Raw genomic sequence first — 20,921 nt, 5'->3', positions numbered from 1 at the left:
AAGCTTCAAAAGGCTGTGTTAGTTATCTACTGCTGCATAACGAATTACTGTTAAACTTCGTGGCTCAAGGCAATAAATATTTATGGTTTCTCTGAGAAAGGAGTCTGGGAGGAGCTTAGCTGACTGGTTCTGGCTCACTCAACCTTGAGGTTTCAGCCAAGATATTGGTTGGGCCACAGTTATCTGAAGACTTGAGTGGGGCTGGAGGATCTACTTCCAACGTGGCTCCCTCACACACCCGGCAAGGTAGTACTGGCTGTCGGCAGGAGGTCTCAATTTCTTACCACAAAGTCTCCTCTATAAAGATGCTGAGTGTCCTAGTGATATGGTAGCTGGCCTGCCCCAGAGCAATGATCCAAGATCCAAGAAAGAGCCAAAGTGCTTCTATGACCTAGTTTCAGAGACTGCACACCAACAGTTCTGCTATGGTCTGGTAGTTATAAGCAGGTCACTAACTTTACTTATACTCAGGGGAAGAGAATTGAACTCCACCTTTTGAAGCAAGGAGTGAAAAACATTTGTAAACAGATTTTAAAACCACCACAGAGGCATTGGGTTTTTGTGCTGCTCTCTCACCTTTTCTCACTAGGAAAATGGTATGTCTCAGAAAGGGACTGTTGCTCCAGCCTGAATCCTGGATCCTGCAAGGGTGGGAAAGTTGCAGCTAGATCTTCCTGTTGGAAGATTCTAAAATTGAGAGGTTGTTTGTTACTGCAGCGTAACCAACTGAAAACTGCCTGCTACAAGGTAGTAGGTCTGAAGCCAGGGAGACTGGCTGAGATTTGGTTTGGCCTGAAGCAGGGGAAGAGGACGTGGAAGGTCCCCTTCCAAGTCACAGAGAGGGCTTTGCGACTGAGGGACCATGGGGAGAGGAAGTTGCCAAGAGAACTCCAGGAATACTTGCCTAATTGTATGAGGCTCACTCTGAAGGCAGTAGGATGTTTTTTAAAAAGACCAAAGAGCCCCCCTGGAGCAACTAGAAGAGGCTTCATGGAGGGGGCATTTGGTGGAAGGGGGTCTTTAAGGCTGGGTTGGGGGATCTACTGCCAGAGAGCCTGCTGCAGCCTGGACAAGCCGAGCTCTGGCTTGGCTCGGAATGACGTCCCCAGGATTTGTTCAGCCATTGACTCAAAAGCTAGCATTTATTTAGGACCTACTATGTGCTAGGAACATTCCTAAGCTTTGGAAATATTAAGATAGTCAGAAAAACAAGCCAAAGTTATCAAGAAGTTTAAAGTCTGGTCGATGAGAGAGGCAATAAACAAGTGACTGGTGTTGGGATCTCCCTTGTCACCATGTCTGTCCCACTAGGTGAGGATCTTTCTCCACCTTTCTCTGCCAAGACATCTGCAGGAATCTTTCAGGACATCTGCTGCTCACCTGTCAGCTGCGATCTGAGTTTGACCTGAAGGGCAAACTTCCCGCTCCATGCCCCGACTTGCCCATCTTTGTGTGTCAGCCTTGTCACGTGTTGCTGCACGGGCCGTGCTTTGTGTGGACAGAGGTGTTACAGGTAAAGACAACCTTGAGAGCAATCCAGGGAGGACCAGGCTTTTGGAAACAAAATGTTTTGGCGGCAGGGCCTGGTGTGTTCTCCATGTCTGATGTGTGACCTTCACGCTCCCAGTGACGACTGCTGTAGCTGTCGCCACAAAATCCAATTTCAAATGATATTCATTTTAATATCACTGTCTCCATCTCTGTCTAATTTTTATTCCTATAGTTTCTTCATGCTTCCATTGACAACATCTCAGTTCTCCAGGATGGCCATAAAATAGAGTCAAGGTACATCAGATTTCCTTCCCAGGGGTGATAAGTGCAGTAGAACAGAAATCCCTTTCGTAAAGGAAAACATGTTTTCATTTTTATTGTTGAAAAATGTATGCAAAATTTCCTTGAAACAAGATACTTGTTATTAGCCAGTAACTTTTATTATGAGGTTCTTTTTTTCTTTCTTAGCAAAGTAGAAACTAATAAAAATGTTCCCAAGGTTGGACAAAGACTGATCAGAGGTCAAGGAAAGATTTATCATTAGTTTGTCTCTGGCTGGGCAAAAGGAGGAGGTTCCTGGGAGTTCATTCCTTTGTGTGGTGTCCAGAGACCTGGAATTGTGTGTGGAGCCCAAGCCCTAATCTAGGCTCTACCACTGACTAGCTGCAGGGCCTTGGGCAATTCCATTGCCTGGGCTGGGCCTCAGTTTCTCTCCTGTAAAATGAGGGTGTCCTGCAAATGAACACACTCAGACATTGCTGGTGGTAGTGAGAAGTAGTACAGCCACTTTGCAGAGCAATTTGGCAATCCCCAGCCACACTGAAAATGCAATCAAACCCAAGACCCAGCAATTCCACGTCTAGGTTTCCACCCCAGAGAAACCCCCCAGGCGTGTGCAAGGCTATTTACTGGAGCACCAATGAATGACAAAAAAAACTGGAAACAACTTAGATTTCAGGCAATCAGAAGAGTAACTGAATAAAATGGAGTCCATTCATATAATAAAATGAAAAGCAATGAAAGGAATGTGCTAGATTCACGCAGCAATATGGATAAATCTCAAGACTTTCATGTTGAATGAGAAAAGTGTGTTGCAGAAAGCAGTGAAGAAGGTCATGTAAAAATTCTACCCCTTATGCTGATCAACACACAGAAAGCAATACAGCATATTTATCAGAGGTTCCTGTGTCTATGCCGAAGTTTAAAAATGGAACCGGAAGTGTGCACATTTAATTCATGATCATGTTTGCCATGGCAGGAGAAAAGAAAGTAGAATTAGGAATGAGGAAGAAAGAGACTTTGAATCTAGCTGTCATGTCATATATATATATATGATTTAAATTTTATAATTTTTTTTTGAGACAGAGTTTCACTCTTGTTGCCCAGGCTGGAGTGCAGTGGCATGATCTTGGCTCGCCGCAATCTCTGCCTCCTGGGTTCAAGAGATTCTCTTTCCTCAGCCTCCTGAGTAGCTGGGATTACAGTCATGCACCACCACACCCAGCTAATTTTGTATTTTTAGTAGAGACGAGGTTTCACCATGTTGGTCAGGCTGGTCTCGAACTCCCACCTTCAGGTGATCAGCCAACCTCAACCTCTCAAAGTGCTGAGATTACAGGTGAGAGCACTGTGCCTGGCCTAAATTTTACAAATTTCTAAAAAAAAAAAGACAAGGCAAATAACATGAACAAATTGTCAGTTCTGCATGGTGGATAAATAGGCATGTGGGGTGCTGATTGAATGTTTTTCCTGTATCTTTAAAATTTCTCAACAAAATAAAAAATGAAATCATACTCATAAAAATAAGCCGGAAAGGGCTTATTAGAAGGAAAAAGGTGATTCAGTCCTTTGGGCTCAACTTGCTGGGCCTCTAGGGCTAAGGAGTGTGAGCTGAGGGTTCCACATCTCTTGGGATTTCCTCCCTGGGAAACTCTACCCACAGTATCTCTTATTCATCAGCCCAAACCAGGGAAGCCTGTGAGCAGTTGGTGTTGCTAAAATGTAGTATGTGAAGAGGAGAGGGTGGGAATGTAACAGGAAAATGAGGCTAGGACCCACTCACAAGAGACTGAGGTGGCAGATGGAACAATCGGGGTTGAAAGCGTCATTGGAGTTTTCCAAGGTGAAAGAGGTGATGGGGAGGAGACACTCTAAGGTGTAGGCATGGCACAGGTAAATGAATAAAGGTGTGATGGATATGGGCATTAGGGAGCAGGAAGCTGGCTCAGAGCAGCTAGAGAATGGAATGGGTAAGGAAGGAGGTGAAGCTGGACATGCGTGTTTGGGCCAGGTTATGCAAAGGCTGTGAGTACCATGCCCAACAGGGCAGGACTCCATGCTAAGGGCCAGGGAAGCAGCAGGTCTTATAAGCCCCCCTCTGGCAGCTGGCAAGGAGGCTGGGCGAGAGGAGGCACTGGAGGCAGGGGTGCAGGAAGTTCCCACTGTCCGGGTGAGCATCCATGGGCAAGGCTGATCTGAATTGCAGCAGCGCCAGTGAGGAGAAGGAGTGAAACTGGCTGGCAGGCGTGGCAACAATAATAAACACTTGCTTTTGGGCAGGCCCACAGCTTAGCACTTTACACAAGTGGATTTTTAAAATCCTCCCAACATCCCTAGGAAGGAAGGATCATGTCTGTCATCTCCGTTTTACAAATAAGGAAACTGAGGCTAAGGGAAGTTAAGAAACTTGGCCGGGCGCGGTGGCTCATGCCTATAATCCCAGCACTTTGGGGGGCCGAGGTGGGTGGATCACAAGGTCAAGAGATTGAGACCATTCTAGTCAACATGGTGAAACCCTGTCTCTACTAAAAATACAAAAATTAGCTGGGCATGGTGGTGTGTGCCTGTAGTCCCAGCTACTTGGGAGGCTGAGGCAGGGGAATTGCTTGAACCCAGGAGGCAGAGGTTTCAGTGAGCCAAGATCGTGCCATTGCACTCCAGCCTGAGCAACAAAAGCAAAACTCTGTCTCAAAAAAAAAAAAAAGAAAGAAACAAAAAAGAAACTTGTCTGGGGCTTCTCCACTGGACAGTGTCAAAGCCAGGCTTTTCACCCAAGCGGTCTCCATTGGAGACCAAGCCTAGACCACTGCACCATGCTACCTCTAGGATAAGCTCTGGGTAGGAACTGTGAAGTCCCCTTTGGAAAAAGATCAACTAATGAGTTGACGGTCTAGCCTTTGAAGGGGGCTTTACCATTTTCAAGGGGCTTTCATCCCAGCCTTGGCTCCAAAACCACTCTGTGAGTTGCACTAGGCAGATATCAGAATTCCCACTTTAGAGACAAGAAAACTGAGTCTTAGGTGGATTAAAAGACTCACCAAGCCCCCAGCTAGTGACCCTGCTGAGCAGCCTACTGAACTTCCAGCTTCCTGGAGTGACCATCCGTGCCCACTTTGGGCTGATCTTACACTGCTGTCATTTTAGGTGGGTCTTGCACTGTTGTCTCTTCCCCTCCTTCGCCTTGAAGCATCACAGAAGGCCTTGTGGTGTCTTCGTGACTCCACCTCATCCTGGTGCCCTTCACATCCCCAGTTTCACAGGAACGCCTTCCTTAGCACACAGAATCCCTGGAGCCTTCTATTGTCTCCTTGCAGATGCCTAGTGATGAAAGCGCCAGTCAGGCCTTTTGTTGGCCTCTGAGGCCACCTTTCCTCTAGGAGGCCTATTAGAGCAGTGCTTGCGGATATTTTTATGGCTCATATTTTAAATATTACATCCAAATTAAATGTGTGCTGATTTAATTAGAATATGGAAGCTGAGGGATTTCTTTATTGCTCCCGCTGCTGGGTCCTGGGTGAGTGGCTTCTCTTTGGAAACCGCTGTGTTCGCTGTGAACAGATGTGGGGCAGGCGGGGCCATCCTTTGTCTGCCTGTAGGTTAAATGCCCTTAGGAAGTAGAAGGTGAGAACTGGAGTGTCCTTGAGACCGTCAAGTCCTTGTCCCTCCTTGCAGAGAAGACAGGCTGAGCCCCAGAGAGGGCCAGCAAGCCACTTAAGGTCACACAGACAGGGCCAGATGGCTTCAACCATTCTAGCATCTCCTAGACAACCCAGAGAAGGGTGTTGTCTAGTGAATAAGAATCTCCCCTCAGATGCTGCGAGGCACAGCAGAGCTGTGAGTCAGGACCCAAGGAACAGTTTGAGGCTCAAGAGACTCCCGGTAGCAACACCTCTAGATATGGCTTTAGGCACAGTGCTTTTGGGGCTCTGTTCCTCTCCAGCTCTCAGTTCTGTCTTCTCCTGAGCTGTTTTTAGCCTTAGGCTTTACTGGTAGCAAGACTAGGGCAGCAGCAGCAGACTTTATATTCTCTTGTCTTGAAATATTTGGGCAAAAGGACAATTTTTTAAACCTTCCTGAAGCCTCAACTGAACCCTCCAATGGGGCATACCTCAGTCCTGCATCCTTTCTGGAACCGAGGCAACCATACAGCTGAGATCTAGGGAATGGCATATTGCCAGATGAAAATAAAAGGCTGTGATCACAAGAAGCCAGGAGGTGGGGTGGGGAGGAATGATAGCACACCCCAAAACAAGAAGGGCCACTGGGAAGCAGGCCAGCATCGTCTTCAATGCACATGCTATGGGAAGGCAGTGGTTCAAATCCAAGTGTGACAACTTACAAGCTGTGCAGCCCCGAGCAAGCCAATCGATATCGCATGCCCCATAATGCTCATCTAAAAAATGGGGAAGCTAATCTTCACCTTGTAGGGAATTTGTGGGAATTCGAGATATTAATATTACGTATAGAAGACACTTGACAAATGCCTGGTCTTGAGGAAGTCTGATGATGACAACAGGTGATGAGTTCTGATGATGATGATGACAGTGATGATGAAGACCTTGGGCTGTAGGTCTGCAAGTGCACACTCTGGTATCCTTGGTACCCGAAGGACTGGCTCACATGCTTTTGCATATCGAAATCAATCAGTAAGTTAAAGAATAAAAATAGCTAACAAGAAAAAATCAAGTGTATCTTTTGGCATAAAATGGAATTGGCAAAGGCTCCAAGAGAAAGTTTTCATTCAAATGCCACTGTTCAATCTGAATATTTAAAAATATCTTCCTACTGAGCATATCCAGTTTCTGTTTCTTGGAATGGAAAGCAGATAACAAAAGTCAACAAACAACTGCCTTCCTTGGCGCGTAACAACTACCACTGACTCACTGTCCCAGGCAAATGTGCTGTGGTTCTTCCCTTCTCAGATGAAAGACTCTGTGCACCTTGAGGGTAATGCTCTTGGGACCAGTCAATCCTGGAACCAACGAACAATTCTTCTCCTTGGGAGAGCCCATGATAATGTGCTCAGCCTCCAGATGTCAATCTTGGGCTGTCAATCTTTGGTGGGAAGGAACCTCCCACCAAACCTCCCACCACGCCTGACTTGGACCTCATGGCAGTCAGTGGGTGAGCAGGTCTGAATTTCCAGCACTCTTGCCTCCCTCACTCCTTCGGTTTTCATGGCGCCTCTATGACTACATGTGCTTTACAAGTGAGAATGTTGTGGTTCAGACAGGAAATTCAAGTCATTTAAGGTCACACAGCAAGAGCATATCTGGGCCTATCACCTCCATCTCCTGCTTCCCAGCCATTCCTACTGTTGGTGTCACATAAATGGACATTTGGAAATTAAATTGACTATGGAACTGGAGCTATTTAGGAGTAAATAATCCACATCTCAAACATATATGGCCCAAGCAATGTGTTAATTAAAACACAGATTAATGACACCCTTGTAGAGCTTACCTGCTTCTCAGGAAAAACAGTTCCCCATCTCCTCTTGCCAACAAAATCGCAAGAGATTGCAGAGGTCCCATTCTTAAGCAAGATCTCGATGCTATCACCCTCTTCACTGTGATTCCCAGGGCTTTACATCTACTTTCTGGGCCTTTGCCTCCTTTTTCCTTGCATCATGACATTCACACATGTCTTCCCTTCGGTGCTGAAATGTGAGCCTCCTGAGGACAGAGGTTCTGTCTTCTGCCTTTCCACACCCCACGTGGCACCTTGCAGAGCACACGTGTGCAACACCTGCTCTGTGCACTTTCAACAAAAGGATGTTCAGGTGGTGATGACTTCCCCATCAAACAGACCTCACTGCAGCAGAGGACTTGCATTATCTGAGACAGGAATGTCCTTCCTGAAAGGGAACAGGCTTTGCTGAGTCATGAAGAATATCACCAATATTCTTTGGGACCTCAGCTCTCTGACTGATTCATAGGCATCTCCATAGGTCACTACAGGGAGGGATCTTGGATGTCAGGCTGAGCTGGAGTAACAGGATTGGAGCACGGTTGTTGGAGCCACTGAATGGGTCTGACCCAGTGGGCAAACATCATGCAAGACTCCAGTCTTAACATTCATAAAAAGCACCTACCATGTGCCAGGCATGGGGCTTAACGCAGTAACAACTTCAAGGGATTCACTGTCTAATAAAAAAGACCAACTCATAATCAAGTGAGGCCATAAGAACAGCTTCAAAACAGGTCTGTAGGAACAGAGAGGAAAGGGAAAAGTGGTTTCTGATATAAAGATCCTCAGGGAGAAGCTGAGTTTTCCCCCTGGGTAAAGATGGCCAGGCATGGTGGCTCGAGCCTGTAATCCAAGCACTTTGGAGGCCAAGGCGGGAGGATCACCTGAGGTCAGGAGTTCGAGACCAGCCCAACCAACATGGTGAAACCCTGTCTTTAAAAATAATAATAATAATTAAAAAAAAAAGAAGGCCTGAGGAGGTAACTAGATACTGTATTTCACACAAGCGGCTTGTTCTTCTACTTCATTGTGATGGTTGGTACGGTCCTCTTCTGTGAATCCTTCTCACCGCCTAGACCATGAGTCCCCTAAGGGTGAAAATGCTGTCTTTTGCTCCTCTTTCCTATTCTTCCCAAGAATAGGTCTTCTAGGCTGGGCACAGTGGCTCACGCCTGTAATCCCAGCACTTTGGGAGGCCAAGACAGGTGGATCACCTGAGGTCAGGAGTTTGAGACCAGCCTGACCAACATGGTGAAACCTCGTATTTAGTAAAAGTACAAAAATTAGCCGGGCGTGGTGGTGCATGCCTGTGATCCCAGCTACTCAGGAGACTGAGGCAGGAGAATCGCTTGAATCCAGGAAGTGGAGGCTACAGTGAACCAAGATCACACCATTGCACTCCAGCCTGGGCAACGAGAATGAAACTCTGTCTCAATTAAAAAAAAAAAAAGAAAGGAAGAAGAGGTCTTCTAAACCTCATAGGTGGGAGCTGAATAATAAGAACTCATGGACACAGGGAGGGGAACATCACACACTGGGGCCTGTCGGTGGGTAGGGGGCCAGGGGAGAGATAGCATTAGGAGAAAGACCTAATGTAGATGATGGGTTGGTGGGTGCAGCAAACCACCATGGCATGTTTATACCTGTGTAACAAACCTGTATGTTCTTCATGTGTACCTCAGAACTTAAAGTATGATAAAAAAGATGACATACATGCTTAGCACAGTATTTCTCGAATATAAATCTCAATAAATGTCACCTATTGTTATTAAAAAAAAGAAGAAGAGATCTTCTAAACTGCTAGTAAGAACTTCACCTTTGTTTCTATTCTTAATTCCCCAAGGCTTGGCCTAGGATTTGGCTTCCTACCTTCCCCCTCACGCCTGACTCTGACATGGGGCACACTGTATGCTTGATCTTCATAGATGTGAGGTTTGGGAATGACTGATGGATAGAGGGGGTCTTAGCCAAGCCCAGGCAGCTTCATTCACTGAATGATGCAAGGCAAGGAGGCTGCCTTCATCTGGAGATGACTTGTGCTGAGAACTGGCAGTGGATGTGGGGACTGTGAACATGAGCAGCGTGGTTGGGGCAGATGCCTGGTACAACTCTTAATTTTTTCTCTTCATTCCCCTCTTGGTCTTTAGGCCAACATCTAAAGCTGGGGCCAGGATTGAGTAATCCCACCACACAGACATTACATCTTTCAAATTGCTTGAGGTAGAAACACTTCAGTTTCTAAAATTGTTTTATTTTAGGATGAAGTCTTGCATTGTTGCCTGGGCTGGAATGCAGTGGCATGGTCTCAGCTCACTGCAACCTCTGCCTCCTGGGTTCAAGCAATTCTCCTGCCTCAGCCTCCTGAGTAGCTGGGATTACAGGCACGTGCCATCACGTCCAGCTAATTTTTTATATTCTTAGTAGAAACAGGGTTTCACTATGTTGGCTAGACTGATCTCAAACTCCTGACCTTGTGATCCACCTGCCTCAGCCTCCCAAAGTGCTGGGATTACAGGTGTGAGCCACCACACCTGGCCAACACTTTAGTTTTAATTGCAGAAATTGATAACCTCTTGGAGACAATATTCTCTAGCCAATTAGGCTATCTTTCCTCTAATTTCTATGCTATCTTCCCCAACTCTAATGGGGGTGTATTCGATACAGATTCCTGTGGTCCAGGAAGTGTACATTGCCCTTGTTACTCCATCTTTGCTTTGATGAAATGCTAGATGACATTTGCAGAAAGATGAATCATGCCACAGCCAAAAGAACACTTCTGAGAAAATCACTGTCAAAAGGATAATTGTAGTGTAGAAGGTCTCCAGTCTCCTCAGACCATTCTCTTTTTCTTATCTTCATAAGACAGGAAGAGCTCAAAGAGACTTTAAATCATTGATTGCTGAACAATGGGTCATGTACTGAGAAGGTGGAGTCTTTATAAATTGCAGTGGCCTCTGGCCCCTGAGCTTTGCACGGTTTGTGTGCGGGTGCTAGGATAAAATCCTAGACTTCTTACTCTGTAATTTATGACTTACTTTATCTTACATCAACCTGATCTCCATGTGCCATCTCTTTTGTGCCACTTCTAGGAATGCAGAGTCTAGTAAAATATGCAGATGTAGCATGGGTGCGGTGGCTTGCACCTGTAATCCCAGCACTTTGGGAGGCCGAAGAGGACACATTGCCTGAGCTCAGGAGTTTGAGACCAGCCTGGGCAACACAGTGAAACCCTGTCTCTACTAAAACACAAAAAATTAGCCAGCATGGCAGTGTGTGCCTGTATTCCCAGCTACTTGTGAGGTTGAGGCAGTAGAATTGCTTAAACTCGGGAGGCGGAGGTTGCTGTGAGCCATCAAGCCACTGCACTCTAGCCCGGGTGACAGAGCAAGACTCCATCTCAAAAAAAATGCAGATGTAGAAGAAAATTATAATTGAGAGTTCAGTGCAATGGTAGAGAGCAGCACAGTGAATTGCAGGGATGTAGAGTTGGGGGTGATTTATTTCATTTGAGGTAACAGAGGATAACAGTTTTCCTGGTAAAGTAAACTCAATTCATGGGTAATCAAGGAAGGCTTCCTAAAGGAGGTGACACTTAGGCGAGTCTCAAAGAATTTGTAACCAGTAAGCGCTATGACAAATGAAGAGGGGTGTGTGTGTGTGTGTGTGTGTGTGTGTGTGATTTCAAAAAATAGCATGCATGAAGGTCCAGAACTATAAAGAGGCTTGCAGTGTGGGAGAAATTACAAGTCAGACCCTGTGGCTGCAGTATGCGATTCTTGTCGAAGCATGGCTGGAAAGGGGAGAGTTAGAAGACGACGGGGTAAATCAGAGATCCAAGTAAAACATCTGGGAAATAATACATGCTTTCAGGACATAAGACATCTTGTGCAACCCGATGTAATCCTGTGCTGGAGACAACATTCAGAAATGAGAAAGCAGAGCTGACTTGGAGCCTTGAAGGACAGGCTTTGTTTCAGCACCATGGCCAGTGGCTAGCACATGCATGGGATCTGAGGCAAAGCTCATTCTCTAAATCTGAGCTGCACCCTAAAATCTCAAAGCCCTGTGGAGTAGGAAGTGGAAGTGGCTGAAGGGTTGATACTCAGACTCTGGTTATAATGAAGAGTGTGTTTGTGTTCAGTTATTTGTGGATTAGTGCAGAAGGTGATCTTAAAAAGTTAATGCACTTTGGGAGGCTGAGGCAGGTGGATCACAAGGTCAGGAGTTCAAGACCAGCCTGACCAACATGGTGAAACCCCATCTCTACTAAAAATACAAAAATTGGCCAGGTACGGTGGCTCATGCCTGTAATCCCAGCTACTTGGGAGGCTGAGGTAGGAGAATCACTTGAACCTAGGAGGTGGAGGTTGCAGTGAGCTGAGATCATGCCATTGCACTCCAGCCTGGGCAGCAAGAGTGAGACTCCATCTCAAAAAATAAATAAATAAATAAATAAATAAAATAAATAAAGTCAATGCTGTGATTCAAAATTGGGTAGAGTTAGCAGACAGTTTTCCTGAATTCATTTCTGAATTTCCTGATTCATTCTTTCTGAAGCACAGAAGAGCCAAATTTGAACTTCTATTGTATCCCATGATGAAAACGTTCTCTTTCATGGATGTGATTTAATTACCGTATTGGTTATATGAACCAGCTCAGAGACTAGAATCCTTGGTCTCAGCTTGAAACTAAAGCCTCTCAAAAGAAAACTGCTCATTACAGTCTAAAAGCCAGGATGTACAATTGAAAATTCTCAATTTATTGAGGATACAATGCATTTGAACATTTTTTGATATACGGTAAAAATAATAACTATTCCAACATCCTTTGCTTCACACACCTTCCATTTTTGGCAAGTCTAAAGAAGTATTTCTTATCTTTCTTCTGCCTGAGTTAGGCTCTGCCCTTTTCCTTCTCACCTATGAGCATACACAGGCCTGAGTATGTAACTGAATAATTATTCAGCAATCTCTCAACTTTTTAATTCATCAGTTTTATGGCCTCTATGACAGTGGTGGGCGTGGTGGTTCATGCCTGTAATCCCAGCACTTTGGGAGACTGAGGCAGGTGGATCATGAGGTCAAGAGATTGAGACCATCCTAGCCAACATGGTGAAACCCTGTCTCTACTAAAAACACAAAAATTAGGTGGGCATGGTGATGTGCGCCTGTAGTCCCAGTTACTTGGAGGCTGAGGCAGGAGAATCGCTTGAACCTGGGAAGTGAAGGTTGCAGTTGAACTCCAGTCTGGCAATAGAGTGAGACTCTGTCTTAAAAAATAAAAAAGAAAAAGAAAAGAAAGTAAAACTTGTTGGAGAGGAGTAGAGGTTTGCTTGGATTAGACAGGACTGGTGGAAATAAGTGGGTTCTAACCTGAGATCCACAAGAAGGCTTCCTTCCATGGATCATGGATTCTCAGAAATTATTTGTAAATCATAAGCAAAAAGAAGAAAGAGCTAAAAACAGAACTGCCATTCAAACTAGCCATCCCATTACTGGGTATATTCCCAGAGGAATATAAATCATTCTACCAAAGACACATGAACTTGTATGTTCATTGCAGTGGTGTTCACAATAGCAAAGACATGGAATCAACCTAGATGTCCATCAGTGATGGACTGGATAAAGAAAATGTGGCATGTATACACCAGAGAATACTATGAAGCTATAAAAAAGAACAAAATCATGTCCTTTACAGCAGTGTGGACTCAGCTGCAGTCCATTATCCTAAGCAAATAAGCACAGAAACAGAAAATCAAAAACTGCATGTTTTCACTTAGAAGTGGGAGGCAAATACTGAGTATATATAGACACAAAGAGGGGAACAATAGACCCTGGGACCACTTGAGGGTGGAGGGTGGGAGGTAGGTGAGGGTTGAGAAAACTACCTATGGCACTATGCTTGCTATCTATGTTGCTGATGAAATCATTTGCATACAAAACTCCAGCAACATGCAATTTACCCATGTAGTAAAACTGTACACATACCTCCTGAACTGAAAATAAAAATTAAAAAAAAGAAAAAAATTACAAAATGGGTTGTGTGTGAGAGAGAGTGTAGGGTGGGTATCCATGATAATGTTTCACGTAAGCAAGAACATAACTTTCTTTTGATGCTCTAAGAGGCTCATAACTCCTCCAAATGAGATAATAACTCCAGGATAGAGAAGCATAGATTTAGAGAACTCAACCGTCTCTGGCTAAAGTTGCTACCCACATCCCTACCCAACTCCTCATTCAATAAGTAAGCTCTGAGGTGAGCTAGACTGTGAGCCATGTGTGGGAAAAGTCTGTGTATATTTCCTGCTGTTATAGCCCAGAACCTAGAATTGCACTTGGCTTGTAGAGTAACTTTAAATAAATTCATGGGCTTGAGTGGTACGGTGGGGGCAAGTAAGCAGTTTTCAGGGATTCCCATGCAGGAAAAAAGGAAGAAAACCCTAAGATTCCTAAGGGTTTTGTAGAGGCTGGAGCTGCTCCGATATGGTCCCAAGTGAGCAGGTCAGCAGTGCTGCTGCATAGAGTGGCAACGGCCCTGGGCTTCATCCATTAATAATGGTGATATCAGACCCATATCCAGGCCCACAGCAGTGCAAAGCACTCTCACATCAAATACTTGATTTTTCCACAAATCCTGGGAGATAGGCAAGGCCCTTAGATTAACATATGAGAGAAAAAGAGTAATAATTCTGATGGTGGTGGTAGGGATGTTGGTGAGTGATTTATTCACAGGTCTTCTCCTCACATCAGTCAGCTCTTTCCTGGAACTCCAGAAAGAAGGAGCTTCCTCCATATGCTTCTTTCCTGCTGTCTAAAGAAAAGTTCATATCATCCAAATCAGGTCACCTGAGTGGGACAACCTGGAAAGATAATGATATATGTGTCTCTATGTTGTATCAGGAGGTAGGGGTGGGCAAGGTGGGGGAGGGAGAGCTGAGCGTTACTACTAACTCTGTTGTATTCTCTTTCTTTCAAGGAGTCTTAGGAAAGCTGAGGATGGAAGTTCACTGCCATGTAGACCCCGGGAAGAGGGGAAGAAGAAGAGCAGCAAGAGGTTAGAGAGGTCTGTCTGCGGAAGAGGCCAGGCTCAGCCCTGACTGGGGCCTCAGTCACCTGACAGGGTAAGGACGAAAGGGGCAAGTGTGAATATGTAATATGCTTTTCCTGTGTGCGAGTCCTTATGACATGGTTTGCATCAGATGTTTCATTCATTCATCTCAAAGACGCTGCAGGGTACATGCTACCATATCCTTTGTAGAGAAAATAGCCAAGAGGGCATGAAGCAGCTTGTCCTTCCACAAACAGCTCATTTCAGAGCTAGAAGAAAGGTATTGGGGACAGGGTTGAATCAGACGACCTCAGAGTTTTCTTCTATCCTGAAAGGTTTGTTCAAGGAAAGTGTAGTAGAATGAATGATGGCCCCCCAAAAGATATCCATGTCCTGATCCCCAGACCCTGGGAATATGTTTCCTTATATGGTAAAAGAGATTTTGTGGATGTAATTCAGTTAAGAATTTTAAGATGGGGAGATTATCTTGGATTATTGGGGTGGGCCCAGTATACTCACAGGATATTTAAAAGTAGAGGGCATAGAAGAGTTCATCAGAGGAAGATGTGACTGCAGAAGAAAGGCACAGAGATGCATTGCTTCTGTCTTTGAAGATGGAGGAAGGGACCACGAGCCAAGGAATGCAGGCAGCCTTTAGAATTTGAAAATGAATCTTCCTGCCAGCCTCCAGAAAGATCACCGCAGCCCTCCCAAGGCTTCTGCTTTAGCCAAGTAGGACATGTGTCAGACTTCCAATATGTCAGAACTGTGAGATAATAAATTTGAGTTGTACTGAGCCACTAGGTTTGTGGTCATTTGTTCCAGCAGCCATAGAAAACCAACAGAGATCCCAAGTGCAAGGAAGCTGGGAGTCGTGGTAGAACAGCTGTAGGTGGCTGGGGCTGGGCTGGTCAGGAATAGCCCCTCTGAGAACGTGGCATGGAGTTGAGATCTGAATGGCACACAAAAGTCAATTCTAAAAGATCCGAGAGAACAGTTTTCCAGGTAGAAGGCACAGAGCAAAGGACCTGCACTGATAGTGAGTTGGGTGATTCCAGGAACAGTGAGGTCAGTGTATAGAGACTGAGGACTCAAGGTGTGGTCCACAGACCAGCAGCATCAGCACTTGGGGGAGTGGTTACACAGGCAAATGTCCTGGTCCCATCTTACATCCATTAAATCAGAGCCTCCAGAGACAGAGTCTAGAAAGATGCTTTTTGTGCAATGATCACACTTTTTTTTTTTTTGCAAATATGACACAGAAAAGTTGAAAGTACAGTACAAAAATCTTCTGTTTTCTTGAAGCATTGGAGAGCAAAGTGCTGACTGGATACCCCACCACTGTCTAATACTTCAATGAATATTCTGTATAAACAAGGGCATCCTCCTACACAATCACAGTGCAAGCATCAAAATCAGGAGATTAACCATGGCACGTGGATGCATCTAATCCTCAGAGCCCATTCCACTTTCTCCAGTTGTTCCTATAATGTGTTTTATAGCAACAAGATCCATTACAGAATTGTGTTGCATTTAGTTCTCATGTCCCGTTAGTCTATTTTCATCTGAAGAAGTTCCTCAGTTCTTCCTTGACTTTAAAGACCTTGACACGTCTGAAGATTACAGGACAGTTATTTTGGGTCTGTCTGATGCTTCCTCATGATTAGATCCCGTTTATGCATCATTGGCGGAAATAGCACAGAAATGACGCTGCGTTCTTTCTCCTGACGTCCTATCCAGTGGCACATGATTTTAATTTGCTCCATTACTGGAGATGCTCACGCTGATCACTTAATTAAGCTGCTGCCTGCCAGACTTCTTCACCATAAAGTTACTCCTTTCCTCTTTGTAATTAATATGGATTTTGCAGAGAGGCACTTTGAAATTACATGATTATCGTATTTCTCACTACATTTTCGGGGTATTCGCTTATTTGTTTATCTCTGCATGGGCCCATGGTTTCCAATCCTATTCAATGGGTCATAATCCACCGCTATCATTGTCTAGTTTTGTACTTGAATTGTCTCATGGTTAACCAATGGGAGTTCCTTCAAGCTGCCCTTTGTGTCCTGTGACATATACCCACCATTCTTGGAGCATTTCCTTGTTTTTGGCACAGTAAGATCATCCAAGTTCCCCCTATACTCAGTCTTGGAATCAGTCATTTCTCCATTAACCCTTTTTCTTGTTAGTGGAAAATGCTACTTAGATCTGGGTGCTGGACACGTTCATTGCTATGGGGATGTTGCCGCAGTCAGGTTTTCTCAGACCACAGAGCTAAAAACATGTGTAGTACATATACACACATGGCATTTATACTTATGTCTATATCTCTAAACATTGAAAACTGTGAGTTTACCTTGATACATCCAATTCAAATTCAGCATCACAAGATTCATTCCAGTCTTCTTCTCCCTTTTGATGTTCATAACTCCCTCCCTTAATAAAAACAAGTCTGGTGTGTTGATTTTCTAGGGTTATTGTAAAATAAAACAGTGCCACAAACTGGGTAGCTTAAACAGCAGAAATAGAATTTATTGCTTCATAGTTCTGGATGGAGGCAAGGTGTCCAAGATCAGCCTGTTGACAGGGTTGGTCCCTTCTCTTGGTGTAAGAGAGAATCTACTCCATGCCTCTTCCATAGCTTCTGGTGACTGCTGGCATTTTTGTTGTTGTTGTTGTTGCCATTTCTTGGCTTGTAGACACGTCATTGCAATCTCTGTCTTCATTTTCACATGGACACTTCACTGTGTGCATGTCTTTGTGTCCAACTTTGCCCTTTTAATAAGGATATCAGTCATATCGGATTAGAGGCCCATTCCACTCTGGTATAACCTCACCTTAACTAGTAATAACTGCAGCTTCCATGACCCTATTTCCAAGTAAGGTCACATTTTGAGGTACTGGGGTTTAGACTTTTAACAGAAATTTTCAGGAGGATGCAATTCCACCAAAAACACCTGGCTTCTATTACCCTTTGTGTTTACTTAACGGTCCTCTTCAGTGTGACCGAACTTCCATCTCGCTGCCCCTTCTTCCCACATGGGCCTCTGTTTTCCTGCTTGGGATCTGACCCTCAGTGGATGCTGTTCTTTCCCTCCTTGAGCTCTGACACCCCTGCCAGTCACTCGTCTGCAGGGATGACCTTCTCTCTCACTTGGACTTGGGCCCTCCAAACAGGGCTGCCTCCATCACGGGGCTCGGGATCTGACATGCATCAGGCCACTCACCCCTCATGGGAATGTCCTTCTCAGCCAGTCTGGTGCTGTCACCCCTGCCAGGACGCTCCTCTGCAGTGGCTTCCTCCTCCCCCTCCGTGGGTGCTGACATGCCACACTATTTTCTTCCCACCACATGGGTACTCTCCTCACCCGGTTGAGGCTCAGACACCATTTGTTGGGGAGCCTCCCAGTGCCATCACTGTCCTGGCCCCAGCTCTGGGCCACCATGGCTGCTCTCCTTTCCCAGTAGAGGCCTCCCTTACTGTGCTATACCTGATGGCAGTAGGACTGAATGTCAGGAAGGAAGGGCATAGGAGAAGGCAGAGGAGTGGGAAGATGAGGAGTAGGAAGAATAAGAATTTGTGCTTCTTCAACAAACTCTCTGGGTAATTCTTATGCAGGCTAACGCCCTCAGCTTGGTGGCCAGTGGGCGATAGCACAGGCTGGGGCTAGAGAGTGGGCAGAGGCCAGATCTTGGACAGCCTTGTGGGCCTTAGTAAAGAGACTCTTTTGTTTTATTTATTGTTTAAAAAGAGTTGACAGGAGAGGCACAGTAGCTCACTCCTGTAATCCCAGAACTTTGGGAGGCTGAGATGGGCAGATCACAAGGTTAGGAGCTTGAGACAATCCTGGCCAATATGGTGAAACCCCATCTCTACTAAATATACAAAAATTAGCTGGGTGTGGTGGTGCACGCCTGTAGCCCCAGCTACTCGGAGGAGGTTGAGGTAGGAGAATCACTGGAACCCGGGAGGCAGAGGTTGCAGTGAGCTGAGATTGCACCACTGCACTCCAGCCTGGGCGACAGAGCAAGATTCTGCCAAAAAAAAGAGAGAGAGTTGACAAAAACAAGCTTATCTGGGGGAAGAAATACCATGATGAACAATATGAATTAGTGTCAAGTCTCCTCTCCCAGAAACAGGAGTCATCTGTTACCCCAGCAAATCACCACCCTCTTCTCCACGGTTCTTCCCTTCAGCATTTAGCATGCCCAAGTCTCTCCATTCTAACACAACGGAAGCGCTTTCTCATCAATCTGTCTGATTGCAACTCTGACTCTCTCCTTCTGTCTTTCCTTTCCCAGGCATGTCTCTTGCAAGCATTTCTAGATTCTTCATTGCCGTGTCCTAAAATCCTATTCGCACTTTGACTCCCATGCAATGTGGCTTCCACTCAGTTTTGTTTTTATATTACATGCCCTGAGAATAAGGGTTTTAACAAGATGAATATGACTTATGTTTTGAAAACATCCCTCTGACTATTTTGCAGGGAATGGATTTGAAAAGCCAAGAGAGGAGCGGGGTACTGTGGCTCAAGCCTGCAATCCCAGCACTTTGGGAGGCCGAGGCGGACAGATCATGAGGTCAGGAGATCGAGACCATCCTGGTCAACATGGTGAAACCCTGTCTCTGCTGAAATTAAAAAAAAAAATTAGCTGGGTATGGTGGTGCATGCCTGCAGTCCCAGCTACTTGGGAGGCTGAGACAGGGGAATTGCTTGAACCTGGGAGGAGGAGGTTGCAGTAAGGCAAGATAACACCACTGCAGTCCAGCCTGGTAACAGAGCAAGACTTCATCTCAAAAAAAAAAAAAAGAAAGAAAGAAAGAATAAAAAGAAAAAAGAAAAGCCAAGAGAGTTGGCAGGTTTCTCAGTAAGAGGGTTCAGGTGTAGACAGAGTGGCAACCGGGGACCTGGAGAAAAGGAGGCAGACTGGGGATATGTTTGGGAGGTAGGGCTGACAGGGCATTCTGGAGTAGATGGAGGGGTAATGGAAGAAGAATAGTCACAGATGACATGGGGGTCTTGGCCCAAGGAGTTGGGTGGATGGTAGTGGCAGGAGAGGACACAAAGAGGAACAAATTTAGGGATGGGGTTTTCTGAGCCTGTTTGGGTCATACTTTGAGACCCTTATCTATATGGCGATATCAAGTAGGCAGGTTGGATATCTCTAATTGGGGTTTAGAGGAGGGGTCAGGGCTGAAGATCCAAATCCACAAGTTGAATTCAAAGTCATCAGTGGCTGCCTCCTGGAGGAGCCTCTACAAGAGTGTTAAATTTGAAAAATGACTTCACTGTGACACAGCAAGGGAGGCTGGGGACAAGGTCCTGGGGAGTCATGGACACATTGGCTTCATGGTGGCCATCAGGGACAGGTGGTCTGCCAGCTGTGGACAGCTGCAGGTCACCACTTCATGACACTGGTCTGACACTGACTTGCAGAATGGAAGAAGAGCAGATATCCTCACATGAACTTGTCCTTAGGACAGCCGCTGAAACGTGGGACCACTGCCAGGCCCATCAGGACAATCCCTACATTGAAGAACAAAGTTTTCTCCAGCTTGATGGTAAGTTCAAGGCTTGACTTGGAGCCCCAGGCAGTTCCTGTCTCCAATTCAGCTTCTGCCTTACCATGCCATTAGCGGCTGCCTCCATAAGCACAGGGCACTTCATAGTTTACATATCATGCTGACAGCCATGACCCCATCTAACCATCACACCAGCTCCTGGAGGGCTGGAGAGATTTTTTTTTAATACTTATTTTACAGATGAAGAAACTAAGGCTCAGAGGTTAAACCATTTGGCCAGGATCACACATTCAGAATGTGGTTGAGTCTGAACTTCAAACCAGGACTGTCGGCGTCTAAAACCTTCTATCAGAGTTCTCTAGCTGCCGCTGCCTCTGCCTCTATCAGAGGTCATGGCCAATTGCCTTGGTTGCTGCTAAGATGTGAGAGCTCTTTGCTGGCAGTGCTTTCTCAAAAGGCCAACCAGGTGCTACTTTCTCTCCAGCCTTGGTTCTTCCCCTTGCTGAGAGATCACACTCTTTTCTAACTACCTGGCTCACTTGTGGCTTCTCTTCCTGGTGTGTCTTTAACCACTCTCTGCTGGTAAGAGCCGGATCGCTGGTTCCACAACTTCGGCTAGTTACGCACAGTCCTTCAGACTCACCTCCCCAGGGCTTCCTCAGCACTCTAGTCTCTCCACCTGACCTCTTCCAGGGAGGTCTCCCTGATTTCTCTGGCCTCCCTGCCCTTCTCCAGGGTTCTCCAGACTCAGTAACTCCAATCTTTTCTCCCTCACCTATAGTGTGCCTATGGCACATTTTACTCCACCAAGCCACATAACATGGGATTATTCCCACATGGTCCTGTCCATTGTAACTCTTCTGACCACAGTTACCTCATCTCAGCATCTTCAAGGTCAAGTTCAGCATCCCTCCTTGATCCAGGAAAATAGATTCATCTTTCTCTGAATTAGCAGAAGCAAATCAATCAAATATGGACTCTAAGTCGCAGGCTCTCACGGGACCTCAAAGGTCCCTTACTTTGGCCTTCTGTCTTATCCTATATTAAGCCTGCCCAACCCAAGTCCTACAGCCCAGATGGCTTTGAATGTGGCCCAACACACACTTGT

The 20,921-nt window shown here is 45.6% G+C and overlaps 1 long non-coding RNA gene across 1 annotated transcript; it reads left to right on the top strand.

Moving 5' to 3' along the window:
- The first annotated feature begins 760 nt into the window (after positions 1-760).
- Positions 761-18,967, top strand: LOC144582835 (uncharacterized). The gene is made up of 3 exons (XR_013536282.1): positions 761-1,513; positions 14,215-14,359; positions 18,777-18,967. It is a non-coding gene; the product is annotated as an uncharacterized LOC144582835 (long non-coding RNA).
- Positions 18,968-20,921: the final 1,954 nt, after the last annotated feature.

Source organism: Callithrix jacchus, chromosome 5 (assembly GCF_049354715.1).
Source record: "Callithrix jacchus isolate 240 chromosome 5, calJac240_pri, whole genome shotgun sequence".
In the NCBI taxonomy this organism is placed as follows: Eukaryota; Metazoa; Chordata; class Mammalia; order Primates; family Cebidae; genus Callithrix; species Callithrix jacchus.
The sequence above is the reverse complement of the archived record's forward strand: the minus strand, read 5'-3'. Positions and strand labels throughout refer to the sequence as shown.